The sequence below is a fragment of the Maylandia zebra genome, linkage group LG10 (assembly GCF_041146795.1).
Source record: "Maylandia zebra isolate NMK-2024a linkage group LG10, Mzebra_GT3a, whole genome shotgun sequence".
Lineage (NCBI taxonomy): Eukaryota > Metazoa > Chordata > Actinopteri > Cichliformes > Cichlidae > Maylandia > Maylandia zebra.
The window spans coordinates 21999679-22016624 of NC_135176.1; the positions used below are offsets into that span (position 1 = coordinate 21999679).

The 16946-nt window shown below is 39.0% G+C and overlaps 2 long non-coding RNA genes across 14 annotated transcripts; one reads left to right on the top strand and one right to left on the bottom strand.

The window, feature by feature from the left end:
* The first annotated feature begins 500 nt into the window (after positions 1–500).
* On the top strand, positions 501–4627 carry LOC112435040 (uncharacterized). 3 transcript variants are annotated; one of them, XR_013100601.1, is made up of 5 exons: positions 501–703; positions 1761–1852; positions 2576–2733; positions 3153–3210; positions 4156–4627. It is a non-coding gene; the product is annotated as an uncharacterized LOC112435040 (long non-coding RNA). The 3 variants fall into 3 exon arrangements; XR_013100599.1 differs by having other exon boundaries at positions 1761–1845; XR_013100600.1 differs by having other exon boundaries at positions 1761–1845; positions 3156–3210.
* Positions 4628–6654: 2027 nt separating this feature from the next.
* On the bottom strand, positions 6655–11563 carry LOC112435039 (uncharacterized). 11 transcript variants are annotated; one of them, XR_013100612.1, is made up of 7 exons: positions 11203–11563; positions 9185–9365; positions 8607–8831; positions 7994–8119; positions 7786–7836; positions 7392–7513; positions 6655–7249 (listed from the first exon to the last, which is right to left on the bottom strand). It is a non-coding gene; the product is annotated as an uncharacterized LOC112435039 (long non-coding RNA). The 11 variants fall into 11 exon arrangements; XR_013100606.1 differs by having other exon boundaries at positions 8607–9107; XR_013100610.1 differs by adding an exon at positions 10412–10472 and having other exon boundaries at positions 8607–9360.
* Positions 11564–16946: the final 5383 nt, after the last annotated feature.

Genomic DNA, 16946 nt, shown 5'->3' on the forward strand with positions numbered 1-16946 from the left:
TGCAATTTCAGGGTGTACTCAGCTAAAGCTTAAGACATTTAAAGCTTTTAAATGTCTTGTTACTAGCAATCTTATTTACTTTTACTACTCCCAAAACTTCCATGTTCTTTATATCAAAAACATATGAATTTTTCAAATTTAGGTACTCCGTCAGAGTTTCAGGGTAAACTGAAAATACTCAACACGTTCTCACTCCCAACTCGTCAAACGTGTGACGCATGGTCAGGCTCCCTCTGCTGCACTTATGGACGCGCAGGGTACCCCTCTCGCGTCGGGAATTGACGTGAAGGGTCCTCCGATTGAAGAGATTGCCGGGAAGTGCCTGTTGTCGGTATATTTAGACATTTTCCAAATCACATTGTAGTGACGTATACAGAACACAATAAATTATATAATGTAAACAACTACCTGAAAAACAGGTAGAACGATACTTTTGTATGGTTTATTGCATTTACGGAGGGAGTGATGTATGCTGGGTAATGGCACAGCTAGAGACTGGGTGACTTTATTCACCCGCTTCGGCTGTTATCAGTCCATACATTAGCGTTATTAGCACAAACCAGTCCCATAGATATGGGCCATCTCCTGCTAGATTGTTCAGAAGGTTGTTCTCATCCATCCAGATGGAGGATCACTAACAGGAGCGTGGGAAGACTCCAGAATCCACTCTGGCTGGAATCCGGTGGATATGCAGTGTGTACAGGTAAGACCATTTAAACGGACAGCATTTATAGAATGACTATTAAAAGTCAGCGAGTGTCAGTAATGTTAATGTGGTTATGTTAGTAATACACCGAGTGCTAATATAACAGCTTTAAGATGCATTTGTAGATGTTATTACGTGTTTTACCGTCTTTATGGTGCTAGCTTAAAGTTACGGTGTAAACGTTAGCTTATATTGGAGGAAAGCTGTTACTGGTTAAACGATGTTAGCACAGAAATATTAGCTTCTGTCATGACTGATGAAGTTACTAGTTAATAAAGTTTTCAGTAAAGTGTTTAATCGCAGCCACAGATTGACAGCAAATATCTCGGTTAGCTTCAGTGCATCTATAATAAATATGTGCAAGTTTCAGTGCTTCGTTTAAACTGTATGATACTTATACTGACCCAGGATCAGTGTAAAATACAATCCTAGCTGTGTGAACAAAGCCTGGCTCCTTTAATCCTGCATGACAAACCTCAGGATGCAGGTTATTATTACTCTTTCCTGCTGGCACACCTGTCACACCTGAGAGTCAGCTAGAAACTTACAGTGACGTGGACATCATGCAAAGACTGCCAGACTCTGTAATACTGCAAATGATCAGTGACTCAGGTTAACACTAAACTTTAAACGGCACCTCTGTGTCTCTGTGTGCTGAACATCTACTTTAATGTGGGACTTTAATGTGTTAAAAGCAGGTTGAAGACGGCTCAGAAACATTTGAAGATTAAAATTTAGCATTATGGCTGCTGGTGGTTTGTAAAGCCTCTACTCAGCTGTATTTTTGTTACTAATTTATGTTTGTTGTTGTTTAACACAGATTTCAGAAGAGCAAATATGCTTAATAGTTTAACTAGATTTCATTTGTCAGTGTGGGACTGCTGAGTCACCTGAAGAACTCATTTCATTCATTCTCCACATGATGTTCATTTACAGAAATGTTTCACAGGAACTGATTCCTCCCAAAGGTTGAACTAGTGTGTTTCCATAGATTACCTCTGTATGAATGTACTTCTTAAATGAAGGCAAGTGTTTGTCCTGTTTTGTTCCTCAGGTACAGTACGTGATATCAAGGGCAGGCGGTCAACACTGGGGGTAGACAAGAAGCAGACGTACTTCCAAGAGGGAGCTGCAGTGAGGTCAGAGGTCAGAATCTGAAACAGCTCAGGTTTATATTTTAGAGGTTATAAAAAATCAAAATGTATTTATAAAGAAACCTTTAAATAATAGTCATAATTATGATTATTATAAGAAATATCAAACATTTAAGTGGATTTTCTGTTACACATATTGTGTTAGCCCTGCAATAAACTGGCAGCCTGTCTTTGTCCTGTATCAGCTGGGATAGGCTTCATCCTCCCGCAACCCTGAATTGGATACATTGTATTCCAATTATGTAATCTGATCATTTACAAACTCAAGGTTTATAATCAAAATGTAAGTAATAATTATAAAATGGGAAAGCAGAAATAAGTGTGACATGAATGTAAATGTGTGAGCTGACATAGAGGACAGCTACATGTAGTCTGAAAAACCTTTGTTGTCAAGTTTGCTGGTATATCAGCACGAGACATTCTTACATAGAAGAGACATTAAAGTATCTAACTCAGTGAAGCATTATTGGTCCCGTCTGTTTGGATAAATATAGTAAGTTGATGTATGTCCATTTATTGACACATTTTCTTAAGTGCTTATCCAGCTCAGGATCACAGTGGAGCTGCAGCTGGATATGTTCACTAAATAAACCTTACTTCACAACAATAAACCTGCATCCATGTACGTTGTTGTCCACAGGATGAGAAAATCAAACTGGAAGACTGTGGAACATGTTAATAAATGTTTGTGTGTTTATGCCTGTGTCTTTCACAGGAGGCGCTGGAAGGTTTCCCTAATAGTTCCTGGTGAATCAAAGCAGAACCATAAAGGTTGCTGGATTGCATGATGGCCTTACCCCTGAGCAGTCATCCTGTTACAGGAGGAACCAGTTAGAAGCTGTTTTCAAAGTAGCTGAGCAGATTTCATCTCAAGTAAGCAATTAAGTGTTTGTTCATTTGTTCTGCCACTTAAAGAGCATTTAAGGACGTCTTTCGAGTGTCCAGTTGAATTAATTCTACTGGCTCTCATGGTCATTTGTGATTATAGACATATTTTTCATGTTCATCCAGCTATTTAGTAAATTCTATCTATTTAGTAATATCCGTCAGCTATAAAATGTAATATAAATATAAAAATATCTAAATATCTCCTGTCCTTTATGTTTTAATGATGTAAGTCTGTTTACATTAGCATTCCTCACATATCAATGAGATGCTGTACAGTACAATCCTGCTGACACAGCAGAGGGATAACGACGGCTATTCAACATCGTTACACGACACATTCGAGCTGCATGATGCAGACAAAGTGACTAAATCATCTTTTTTGTGGTTTATTGTCTTCAAACCAGCAGACAAAGCTGATGGCAGAAGATGTCGGAGAAGAACTTCAGGCCGTGGACTGAAAAGGTATTTTTTTCTTGTTATCAAAGACATTTGGAGTGGCAGCTTCTACAACTGGTTGTGCTAAAGTAAAGCTTACAGTCTAAGAAACCACAGTGTTGATATTCAGCACAAAGAGAAAAGCTCACTTGTTTGAATTAATTTACAATCATAGTTTTATAAATTCTGACTGTAAACAGCGTTTACAGCTTTGATATTGTTTGACACTCGATATCAGGTGATGGGTTTAATTTAAAGGTTTCTGTGTCCCAATGAGCCATTCACACTGATCAGTGTCAGTTTAACTGTAACACATTCATTATTTAGATTCAACAAAGAAATAACTGAATGTAAAAAAATGGCAGCCCTCAGGCAGGTTTATAGACATATATGCATGCATTATGAAATTTATGTATCCCAGATAATTGTTATACATCTAGTCATGGCAGACCTACCTCTTCCTCCCAAGTTAACTGCAACCCAAAAGAACTAGTGGGGCTATTTACACACTCACAACCAGTGTGGGGTAAAAAGAGCCACCAAAAAGCTGTCAGCCACAGATGTGCTAGAAGAGTTAGAAACTCTACTTATGGAGAAACTTTCTAAGTCTAACAGGGGACAGGTACTCCTGCCCAAATAACATGATATAACCCCACATACAGCCCAGCCATAAAGTGAACCAAGTCATTTAGTTAAAGACAGCATGGGACCAAATGCATGTAACCAGCCTGCATCAACCTGACATTTCTTCCTCCTGAATTAAATGAATGAATGGATGAAAGTTAAATGACTACAAACCTAAAGCCACTAGTTCCCACACTGGAGCTCCCTGACACTGTGTGTTAACCGTATTTAGCTTGTATCAACAGTTGTAACAGGCTAAGCCACCTGAGACACTGCATTGAATTTGTTCCTGTCTTAATGATTTCAGCTGACTGGTTTCAGCTCAGATGTTCTGCTTTTTCCTTTCAGTAGATCAAAGCAGCTCGTGCTCCTTCTGCTTCCAATTTAGAAGAAGAAGAAGAAGAAGGCGAAGGCTTCAGCGAAGTGGCGTTCATGGTCTCAGTGAACAGTCACGGTCACACACTGCATGTGGTTTTAAAAGCAACATGTCTGTTCACCACAACAATGGAGATGTGTAATATTAGTGCAGCTACGGTTTGTTTTTGAACATCAGTTCTGTTTTCTACTTTGATCACTTAGACCAAAAAAGTGTTGTTTTCAGATTCTTTCTTTTAAATCTATAAACCACCTGTTCATTTTTTTATTACAATTAGTTTCACATGAATGTTAGTGTTTCCTTTATGATCTTTTAATGCTTACACTACACTGTACATGTCTACATTAGAGACATTTCTGTTGACTCAGAGTTGTGAAATGTTCTTTTGTTTGATGCACAATATGAAGTTCATAGTTTTCTTACAAATAAAACTCTAATGACAAACATGAACAGCTGTGCTTATTTCTGAGACATGAGTTTTTGATTGTGTTCATATTTAGACAGTGTGCATCTGTCTGCTGAAACTGTAATGGTGAACCTGAGGTGATGGTCAACAGAAGGCAAATATAAAACAATATTGAAGTAATGTCTTTACCCTCTGCAGCGTGTGGACGCTGTGCACACAATCACCTTATTCACTGTAGTAAACGTGCACCGCTAGCTCACGTGACTGACTGTCTCCATGGTTACATCGTATATTATTAGCTATGCAAACAGCTTCCAAAGATACCACCATAGCTCTCTGCAGCTGTAACACTTAAACACTTTGCAAATCATTTCATGTTTTTGATAGTTATGAAGACAGAATATGTTTTTAAGGTCATGCTAGGCGGTTGCTGTGGTGGTTGCTGTGGACTTGGGTGGACCGCGTCCGATTCCTGTTATTAGCTGTCCGCCGCAGGAAGGCTGCGTTCCATTTACAAGTAGTGACAGTCTGCCGCAACTCGAACTCAAACCCCGCTTTGTTCTTTAATTATAGGCCTTTTATAGCCATTCATGACACGCACACACACACATAAAGCATTTGCCTCACCATGAGAATGCAACTTTACCTAACCTAACCTTAAAGTATCTGATATAGGATAGAAAAATGAAGCAACCAGAGATTTAATGATGAAGACTCTGGGTTCTGTAGTTCACGTTTTACAGTCCTGAATGACTCTTTGCATATGATTTATTGAAGAGGAGTTTAGAATGCACTTTACATTTAGACTGTTGCTGTTTCATTTTTTGCATTGTTGCCGTGTTATGTCATGAATAAGGTTCACCTGCTGGGGGTTTGATGGATCAGCTGGACAATACAGTCAAAGACAGACTTCATTCATCATATGCAAGAATCCTAGTTGGATTTTTGTTGTCACTCGTGTTTTTGAACCAAATATTGAAAACAATTCTGACAGACTGGATACCTGGTCAGGTGTACATTACCTTGTACTCAAGCATCCCAGGACAGAGCCCTGCCCCACCATGAGCCTGGGTGGATACGTGGTTATAATATAAAAGGACCGATACTGAATATGAATATTTCATGAAAATTGAATTATAATACGAATTAGTAATAAGGGTTTCTCTGCGCCCTTATCTACCCCATACTCAAAGAGCTGCGGGCAGAGAGGGTGACAGGCGAGGATGGCACTGAAGAGAACATGCTCGGTTTCTGGAGTCTCCTGGTCCTGTCAGTATTAGTAGGATGCATCTGCTGTGTCTTCTCGTGGATGCTCACCTACCTTGACTCGTTCCAGCCTGGTATGGATTTCCCAACACTGCAGACAGTGGCCCACGTCAGAGACGTTTAATATTGATTACATATGTCTGAATTGCTAACCCTAACCCTAACCCTAGCTCAACAGACCACAATGCCCTGGACTGTCAGTATTATTACATGCTGTGAACATAAGTAGCTTTGATCACAGTTTGTTGTAAAAGAGAAGGAATATTGGAAAAAAGATCAACATTGTGATATTATTTCTTCCAAACTGACCAGAAACATGCTTGTCAGACTCTCACAGCAAAGGATCAGACTCACTGTGCATGACAGCTCAGGCCAATGATGTCTGTTAGATTGTCAGCTGTTTAGTGCTTCTGTACAGTTAGGGTCACCGTCTCTATTTCAGAATAATTAATATGCAGAAAACACTAAAAGTTGATTGTCTTCCAATATTCTAGCATAATTAAAAAACTTTGACTTTAAGTACATATTATTAGTCCTAATGCCAGCATGATTCTTCATAACTCCTGCTTTGAAATACTGAACTTTAAAATTTACCTGATGAAAGATCATTTACAGTGGCACTCTGTCAGGATCATTCTGACTGTAAGATCACTGTATTAATCTGAATCCTTCTGAAATGTGCTGTGAATGAATGCTGATGCAACTCACTGTGGGAAAGCTGTTAATAAAAGGAATCTGTGACACATGCAACACATTCACAGAGGAAGAGGACACAAAGGGAGGACACGCAGAGGCTGTGTTGAAGTCAGAAATCCAAATCTTTATTAAAAAACAGGCGGCGGTTACAAACAGGAAGACAAGCAGTCCATCAAACAGTCTACAGGGTCAAACATACAGAGAATTCAAACAGCAGTAAAAAATAACTGGACACTGAAAAACATAAAGCAATGTGTGACGCAATAGAAGGAAGCAGCGCAGTATATTCACTGAATTATCATCAATTACAAAAGAGAAAAAGGACGATTTCTAAGGATCATTTTCTTAAATGCAGTTAGAGTGTGGCTGGTAAAGATGGAAACATACAGAATGTAAACTGTGTGAGTTTGTGAACTTTGTTAGTAACAAATGAGGTAAAAAAAAACAAAACAGACAAAACACAGAAAGAGGCTCTCAGTATTCATTAATAATTAGAAAGAAAAATTCTGGTCGTGGATTTTTACAGTCTTAGTTCCGCTCGCTGTCATCATTATAATCATCATGATCAATGGCGAGGTCCTGAGGTGGGTGGGGCTGTCTCTGGTGATGTCACCATGAAGGAACAGCATCTGGCACGTGTTGGTGAAACATCCCAGTACACTGGTGTAGTTTCCTCTCCAGCTGTTTGACATGTGACACTTGAACATTAAGGGGAAGAAGAAGAAACAGTGTTAGGTCAGGTGACCACTTGGTTTCTAAAGTAACTGACAGGAAGTAACCAGGCCGTTAGAAATGGATGGCATGTGTTTAGAGTTACTGTAGTTGGGTAACTCTACTTACCAAAAGCAGCAGCACACAGATGAAGGATCAGATGCTGAATGTTGCAGGAACATGCTCATGTGTGGTGGTCATTCAGTGCTGCTCCGGCAGGTTAGACAGTCCAAGACTGATATGCTGCCCATCTGAGAGTTTGAAAACACACATGCAAAGATTTATTTTGTATTACAGTCAAAGTTGGATGTTCATTTTTGTCCTTTAAAAATGTTTGTGTATTTGAAAGCACTAACATTTAAGGATGACTCTAATCGTCTCTCTCTAAGAGTGTCTCCTTTAAAGGGGAGACAAGTGTATCCACTGATCCACGTCACTTTACCTGGATAATGACTCCTCCCCCCTCACTCAGAAACACTCCTAATATAACCAAGCAAATAAATAATATTGAAGATTTACTTACATCATTACAAAAACAGCAAAAACATCTCCCTTTGATTCCATTTCTCCATTCCTGCTGAACATCAGGCAACAAATATCTCAATAAATCACAGTAAAATGTAAAGCACATGTTTTCTCTGCTTTGTCTAACCTCTGCAGAGCCTCTGTCAAGAAAAACATAACTGTAAGCATAAAACAAATATACATTCATAACACGTCACTGGACAAACCTCGGTCAGTTGATTTCCTCTGTGCAGTGCAGACGAGCATCAGTCAGCGAGTGACTCTGCTGGTTCTTCTGAGGAAACACCACCGTCTCTCCACACCGTCACCATCTGTGAGCACAAACTGCTGCTCTGCCAGCATGTAGGAATCACATATCACACACACAGGGGTGAAGAAACATCAGAGCTCAACTTTGGATACTTTAGATCTAAACAGATCAAAGCAACTCTTAGTTTCAACAATCAGTGAAAAGACAAACAATGATACCAAACTGATTCTGTATGAATACAATATGGTATTTTCAATACAGCTGTCAAATTAATTTATTAAAACTAATACAGATATATGTATATTTCTTTTGATAAATTAGTTTGCTAAATTATAAGAATATATTTTTATTTTTTTTTTCATTTAACAATTGCAACTGAAAGAAATTAAATATTGAACAAAAATATATTGTCACATTCTGAGCATGCTCAGCACGCTGACAGACTTGAAGTTGCTACAGATTTTAAGAAGTGATAATTATAGGGAAGAAACTTCTCTTTTTCATCCGTTTAATCAAACATTTGATGCCTCAGCTGTCTCAGTCTATAGCGTTCTGCAACTACAACTAACCTGAAGCTTGGATTTGGCTGCAGGTGCCCCTGTACATCCTTCTCAGCAGCACACATGTGGGTACCATTTAATCACACTTCTTCCTGAGCTTTGCTTCATCACAAGACCAAAGGTGGCATCCTGTGTCACAGTCTTATCATCATCCAGAAGAAACATTTGAAGAAACATCATGGAAAAGAAACATTTACGCGCCTCCTGGTTTTGTTTTCTGATCCTGCAAAAAGACTGAGGACAACAAAGCCCAGAGAACACGAGATACACAACATCCAACATTCAGACTCAACAGCCTCCATAAATGAAGAGCACCAGGTTGGTTCAGTTATAGTAGATATGAGCATACTTCACATTACTGGGTATGAATAATAATGAGGAGGCAAACTTTGAAGATGCAGAGCATGATGTCCCATCATCAGACTGTAAACAAACATCCACCAGGCTTCTTTGTTGCCAAAATTGATGATTCTCCCATCAGGGATCAGTAGAGTGTAGAAGCAGCAGTCACTGAAATATTACCGTTTCAGATAAGAAATCTAGCACATAAAAGCCAGGGTGGGAGGGATCTCTGCAAACTGACTTACCTCTGCAAGTGTGAAGCTCAACAAAAATCTGACTCTCCAGTCACAGACAAACAAAAAACTCCAGCTGGGAGATAGAAAACGCTGTCTGGGTCTTGCTGGATGTTGCTGGTCAGAGTCCCACATTAGCAGAGTGCTTCTTGGTCCCACTGACCCATGTGGACAGCGACTGTGGAGAACTGTTCTGGAAAACAGAGAAGAGAATTAAAATGACAAAAAGCCAAACAGGATTTCCACAAAGACTATCTTGGAATCAGCAATCAAAAAAATCACTGGTTCATATTTCAATTAAATATGACCAGGTTCCTCAAATGTACGCAGTTCAGATCTGATTTAATTTAATTTCCTTCACACAGCACATTCGTCCAGGCTGACAGGTAAACATAGAATTAATCTCAGGTAACATGACTCATAGTAGAGATTCAGTAAGAAAGATTGCAGGCTCTAATATTATTACCACACAATCCAAGGACACACCGACAGCTCAGATTTGTAGAACTATTTAAACAAATGTCTTCTGAATATTCAATTCAGGTTCACAGTGGGAGGGGGGGGGGGGGGGGGGGGGGGGGGGGGGGTCGTGGAATTTTTGAAATAAAGTCTGCAACACAGAAAGAGCTGTGATCAAGCTATTTATTACTGCGCCAACACACATCAAACATCACAGTTCAGTCATGTCAGCGCTGCCACAGAAGTTGTGCTCCTCCTCCTTTATGCATTCCAAGGAAGAGGGAGGAAGTTACAAACTGATCCTACCACACTTCAACGGATCAATGGTTAAGCTGTTTTGTGCCCTTGGCCTTATCAGCACCTGTAAAGGGAGTTGTTTTCTCAAACTGCTGACGCTGAAGTAAGTTCATCTAGTTTTAGAAACTTTCACTGAACAGTCTATAACAGTGTCACAACTAAGCATATGCATAAGCACTTAAATACTTAAAATGAGAATAACAGAACATTTCTATTACAGAGGCTAGAGCCTGTCCCAGTAGTCACAGGTAGAGCACACCTGGACAGGTCACCAGTCTGTCAGAGGACTAACACAGAGACAGACATCAGAGTAACAAATCTATTTAAAATTAATGTAAGTTTGCTGCAGCTGTATGTATGAACATGTGTTTCTGTGCTCACAGTCCACCTCTCAGGAACCTGCAGTTCACTTTTAGTCTACTTTAAACAGACCTCACAAAAGGCTGATGTGGCTGGATCAGTAGTCTGATTTAAGTACGATACCTTTGGCCAGGGATTAATCTGGTGCATCGCTTCACTGCAGTCTTACGTATTTTCCCCACACCTGAATAAAAAATACTGATATATACAAATAACAGCTTCAGCTGATGCAGCCTGACTCAATCCTAGATGTTCAGCACACAGAGACACAGAGGTGCCGTTTAAAGTTTAGTGTTAACCTGAGTCACTGATCATTTGCAGTATTACAGAGTCTGGCAGTCTTTGCATGATGTCCACGTCACTGTAAGTTTCTAGCTGACTCTCAGGTGTGACAGGTGTGCCAGCAGGAAAGAGTAATAATAACCTGCATCCTGAGGTTTGTCATGCAGGATTAAAGGAGCCAGGCTTTGTTCACACAGCTAGGATTGTATTTTACACTGACCCTGGGTCAGTATAAGTATCATACAGTTTAAACGAAGCACTGAAACTTGCACATATTTATTATAGATGCACTGAAGCTAACCGAGATATTTGCTGTCAGTCTGTGGCTGCGATTAAACACTTTACTGAAAACTTTATTAACTAGTAACTTCATCAGTCATGACAGAAGCTAATATTTCTGTGCTAACATCGTTTAACCAGTAACAGCTTTCCTCCAATATAAGCTAACGTTTACACCGTAACTTTAAGCTAGCACCATAAAGACGGTAAAACACGTAATAACATCTACAAATGCATCTTAAAGCTGTTATATTAGCACTCGGTGTATTACTAACATAACCACATTAACATTACTGACACTCGCTGACTTTTAATAGTCATTCTATAAATGCTGTCCGTTTAAATGGTCTTACCTGTACACACTGCATATCCACCGGATTCCAGCCAGAGTGGATTCTGGAGTCTTCCCACGCTCCTGTTAGTGATCCTCCATCTGGATGGATGAGAACAACCTTCTGAACAATCTAGCAGGAGATGGCCCATATCTATGGGACTGGTTTGTGCTAATAACGCTAATGTATGGACTGATAACAGCCGAAGCGGGTGAATAAAGTCACCCAGTCGCTAGCTGTGCCATTACCCAGCATACATCACTCCCTCCGTAAATGCAATAAACCATACAAAAGTATCGTTCTACCTGTTTTTCAGGTAGTTGTTTACATTATATAATTTATTGTGTTCTGTATACGTCACTACAATGTGATTTGGAAAATGTCTAAATATACCACAACAGGCACTTCCCGGCAATCTCTTCAATCGGAGGACCCTTCACGTCAATTCCCGACGCGAGAGGGGTACCCTGCGCGTCCATAAGTGCAGCAGAGGGAGCCTGACCATGCGTCACACGTTTGACGAGTTGGGAGTGAGAACGTGTTGAAATACTGCATCAAAGTGTTTCACAGGAGCTTTGTTGGCACACTCCGAGTTTTAAATTTGGCTGGTTCAGCAATGCTTGGTACTTAATTTGTCTAAGAGAGTTGTACTTGTACTTTCAGCTTAGGCTCAGCCTCCTTCACTACACTGTGGTTTGGCTCTATAATGCCCAGCTTTCCTGCTTCTTTTCCTGCATGCCCGGACAGCTTAGAAGTCAGAGGAAGACACGGAGTTCCATGAAGCCAAATGTCCCGTAAAATTCTGGTGAAGTGGCAGAAAGGACAGATTTGGGGATATTTTAAGGGCAGTGCCATTATTTTTAGTAACTGGATCTAGTGTTATGCTTACCTTGTTATGAGTTAATAATAATCATATCTCAGTCCAAATCTCTTTTGTCATTAGTGAGAAAATATGTAAGCATTTTCTATGTAATCCATCACACAGACAGAGGGATTTGATCTTCTGCTGCCTGGGGAAAACTGCGACAGAACAGTATGAACTAAGGGTGATAATGTAAAGGGGAATTCAGATGGGAAACATTACAAGTAATAGTGCAGTGGCTACTTTTTGTAGCCATTAACGTTCACCCCATCTTTCACTGCCTGAGGTGACTTGCCTACTTGTCATATCAGTTATGCTAATAGTAACCGTGTGGAGAAAGACGTGATTCATGAAGCATGGGGGTAAGGTCAAAGCCATAAAATAAAGTTCATGGTCATATATTAGATGTTAGGTGGGATTTACTGCCTTGGACAAACACCTGTATGTGAGGTCAGACCTTTTAGTATGAGGCTAAAGGGCATTCTTTAAGAATATGCTGCTGACCTGATGTTTAATTGCAATTACTTTAATGCAGAAATACTATACATGAAGCCACACACACACAAATACGCACACACAGACGCGCATTCATTTGTTTTGTGCTTTGAATTTAATACAGAGAGCGTAAGGAGATAAATAGGGTGGCTAAGGGGAGATGTTCATTAAGCAGCTCAGAGTCATGTGGCTTTGATGATTTTTTTCAGCAGTGAATGAGCATCAGCAGTTGCACTATATATTCATAGCTTTTCATCTGGTCGGTAGCTGACTTTATACGTAACCTTTGCAACTTGTACTCAACTGAGTACAAGTTGTCATATACTGTGAAGTGATACTGACTGACCTTGTGCAAAGCCGAAAATGCATCAATCTGCAGCTGAAATGAAATGTCCAAGGGCCCGAATTCAAAATTGCAAAAAGTCAGTAAAAGTCAGTCCTCTTGTAGACACAAGTTTCCATAAAAGATATGTATAAAAGTAAGTTTTACGATTTGAAAATACACAATTTTCCTGCTAGCTTCTTATCTACTGCCATGAGAACGATTATTACATCTCACTATTGCTCCTTCCCATTACATCGGGCTCTCACATAGGCCTAGTTAAAACTAAATTAGCAGAGTCTGGTTTCCATTTTCAGACGAGACTGGAAAAAAGCAGAAGTAGGATGTTCAGTGTTAACTCCAAGCATACCATTGAGGAAAATCAAAATTATTAAGCAAGTCATAGGCATCCTTCACCATGGCAGTCAGTGCTAATTGAATAATTTGCAGTGCTCATGCAATGCCTCAAGATTAACAAATTAAAAACCTTTTCCCCCCTTTTCTGTGATTCAATTAAAGTTGGCCTACTTTTAGAGAACCTATCGCTGATTTTTTCCCCCCCCACAGACAGAATTGCGAGAGACAGCTTTTAACTAGTTTCAGTGTAGAAGTTTATTCTACTTTGATTCTAAAAATGTAAAGTTTCCAAAAGCTACTTCCCATCCATGACTCACAGCAGCCTATCAGTGGCTTGCTTTCTCTGTCTCTTATTGCACAGCACAGTAAGCAAAGCTAGAGCAGCAAAAGAACAGCATGGTGAAAATTAACCTGTGTATGCTATTATTATTTTTTCAGCAGACAGAACACCACAAATACAACAAAATATCTTTTAGATTTTCAACCAGAGTGAACCTTAAGTCCTCTTCTGTGATTCACTAACAGTGAATGCCTCTGCTCATTTCCCTTAATGCATGCTCCATTTAGGCTTTTGTTTAATAATGAACAGCTCCATTACATAGACTGGATTGCTTTGTTTTAGCCTCCCTGCAGCTCCCACTTAGCAAGAGTAATTTATAACATGACAAAACCATGATAGAGGCATCATTTGTGTATAAGCTATTAACTCTCTCCAGAAGAATGTGTTTTGGGATTTTGTGGACTGCAGAATATAGAGCTACTGTTGCAGAGTTGACATTTGCAATGAGATGTGTTGTCAAAGTGGTGGTAGCAGTGGTGCCTTGATGAACATTAATTCACTCCTTAGAAAAAATAACATTTTTCTTTCATCACATCGGTTCCCTGGGTTAACGCATTACCGATTACATATTCTGACCTCTGTAGGCATATAGTGTGCGCTGTAAGGATTAGCTGATATTTAACAAGTTGATGACACAAACTAGTACAGCAAAGTAAAATGATGCATTGTTTTGCAGTAATAATATGCATGAATAATATTGTTTTGGTTAAAAGTTACATTGTTTAATCTTTAGTCATGCCAAATGCACTAATGTTATTGTACATTACATTAGAAAAACAAAACAAAACCCCCCCAAACAAACATACAATAAACAAAGTGAAATGGCTACATTAAAAAAAATACCATCGCCATCATCGACATATTGCAAAAAAATAAAAAATAAAAAGCCAACAACCCCTGATACCTTCAGCTTGAATAAACATATCAGTTCAGGTGTCCATTGATGTTATGCAGCTCAGGTAGACGAGCTCAGGTTCATCCAAAAGAAATCTAGACGGTCATGCATTCATTTAGTTCCTCTCACAGATACTTCTGTAAGTCCTTTTGTCCATATTTGAGGCAACAAAGTCTGAATGCAGCAGCTCCAAAACCATAAAAAGAGATCACATTACTTATTATTTTCACATTTTACAATTGATTTTAAGGTTCTGTTGATAATGTTGAAGGCCCCATCTGACACCGTATGTGTCGGGTGTAACCTGACATCTTCAGCTAAGTCACTGCTGCTGTCTACTATTTGTTTTATTCCGGCACAGTTGGTGTGGAACACCTGCGTTTCCATTGTACATGTGCAATGACAATAGGAAACTATTCTACTGAATAAGAAAACTTTTGATTGGAGGAGAATCAACATGGCGAGTAGTTGTTTATACAGTTATTGAAAAAATGAAATCCAGTTATTGCTTTTTATCATTTTTCCACATTGTGAGTGCGGTTGTCTGCAGGACAGTTTTTAAATTAGGTAAATACTGCCTAAGTTTCAATAAATCAATTTTCATGAAAATGTCTTTACTCCACTGCTGTATATTGTCAGTATCGCAGAATGCTAAATTTTTGTTGTTGTTGTTGTAGACAAATTACACCAGGACTGTGGACAATAGCTATAGCCATAATATACAATACATTGCTTCTTAGCCTTGGCTTTATAGCCAGTTGGAGGCAAAAAGTAGTTTATCACTGCATGCTCTGCTCTTTAAAAAGACAGGTGCATTTACATTCCTTCCTTGTTTTGTGAGGATTAAATGTTACTTTTACCATCAGGAACAGCAGAGCTTTCCCAGCATTGCAAGAACTCGTCTGATCTCATTGATGGACTGCCCTTTGTTGTTAAAAGTACCAGCAAGCACGGAGGCTGATCAAAAGCAGAAGGGAGAATCCGCTCTTTTGTGAAAGAAACAAAATATTTAAACATTGTTCTTGAATGATCTGTCAGAACTTACTCATGAAATTGTTAAAATGTTTGATATTGTTGACTTATTATCATCAAAAGATGTTGTCTTTTTGTCCATTATGTTTTCAGATGCTTCTTTTACTCCAACAGACAGACAGCAGGTAAATACAGATAAGCTTTTTTTCTTCTTCTTCTTTTTTTTTTAAATTTACTGTTATTGAATGTTTGAAACAAAACCCCTGTGATAAGATTTTATTGAAGCTGAATCTGGGTTTGTTAAACACAGTGAATAAATGACTTTTCTTTCTCACATTTCATCTCATCGTGCCCAACTGAAGCAATGATCAGCACTGTTGTGCTTCTGTGCTATTTTACATTTCAAATGATGACAGCATTTTCACAGCAGGGGCGACTTCTTGACATCTCACTCCGAAACAAAAAAGATAAAGAGGACTGAGAACTAGTACCTCAGTGCAGAAACATGATGTTTCTTGGATGAATAAAGAATGCTATCGGAGACATGAGCGAGAGACTTGAGCTCAAATAGTGCTCAGTTTAACGCAACAGAAGAATTCTGCAATAGCAAAGATGGGTACAAGTAAAGTTCTTTGCTTCTGAATGGAAGCTTATTTTAGGGCAAAATCAACAAACCTTTTGCTTGGTGATGCTGTATTAGCAATAATTATATGGACTGGCATTTTTATAGTGTTTTTCTATAATATACTATTTTCTATTTTCCTACTGACTCTCTAAGGGCTTTACATAGAATACAAGCTCCATTTAACCACTTTCCCAGCAAAATTTCACTTTTCCATGTAAACTTTGAAGAATTGTTGGTTGGTGTTTTTTGCTATCAATGGTTAAAAAGTTCCAAATGTCAGCTCAGTGTTGTTAGACTTATATTAATTGTCATTAAAAAATAAATAAATAAATAAAGATAAATGCATTAAATTTCTGCTCTGCTTCTCACTTTGCAGGGGTTCAACTACATTTTCTGAGAACCCAGTACTAACTATTGCTGGTGGTGGACTGGTTAGTAGGGTTGTCTCACAGCAAGAAGGTTCTGAGTTTGACTCCAGGGCCTTTCTATATGGAATGCATGGGTTTATTCTCCCTGGACCTTAATACTCCATCCATCCATTCTCTTCTGCTGATCCTTTTTCAGGGTTGCTGGACAGGTCGCCAGTCTGTTGCAGGGGTAACACATGGCATGCCTTTAGGCCAGGGGTGTCAAACTCAAATACACAGTGGGCCAAAATTCAAAACTGGAACAAAATCTCGGGCTAACGTTAATATTTATTGAAATATATTTATTCCTCCAGATATAAGAATGAATCTTTTCTTATGGACTCAAACACGTTTTGCTGAAAAACTGAATATGGAACAAGCAAAGCTTAATACTAAACAATATATATATTAGCTGTATAATACCAGTAGGCCAGCTCTAATAGTAATTTGGTATGGCTTCACGGACCAAATGTAATTAGGCTGCGGGCCA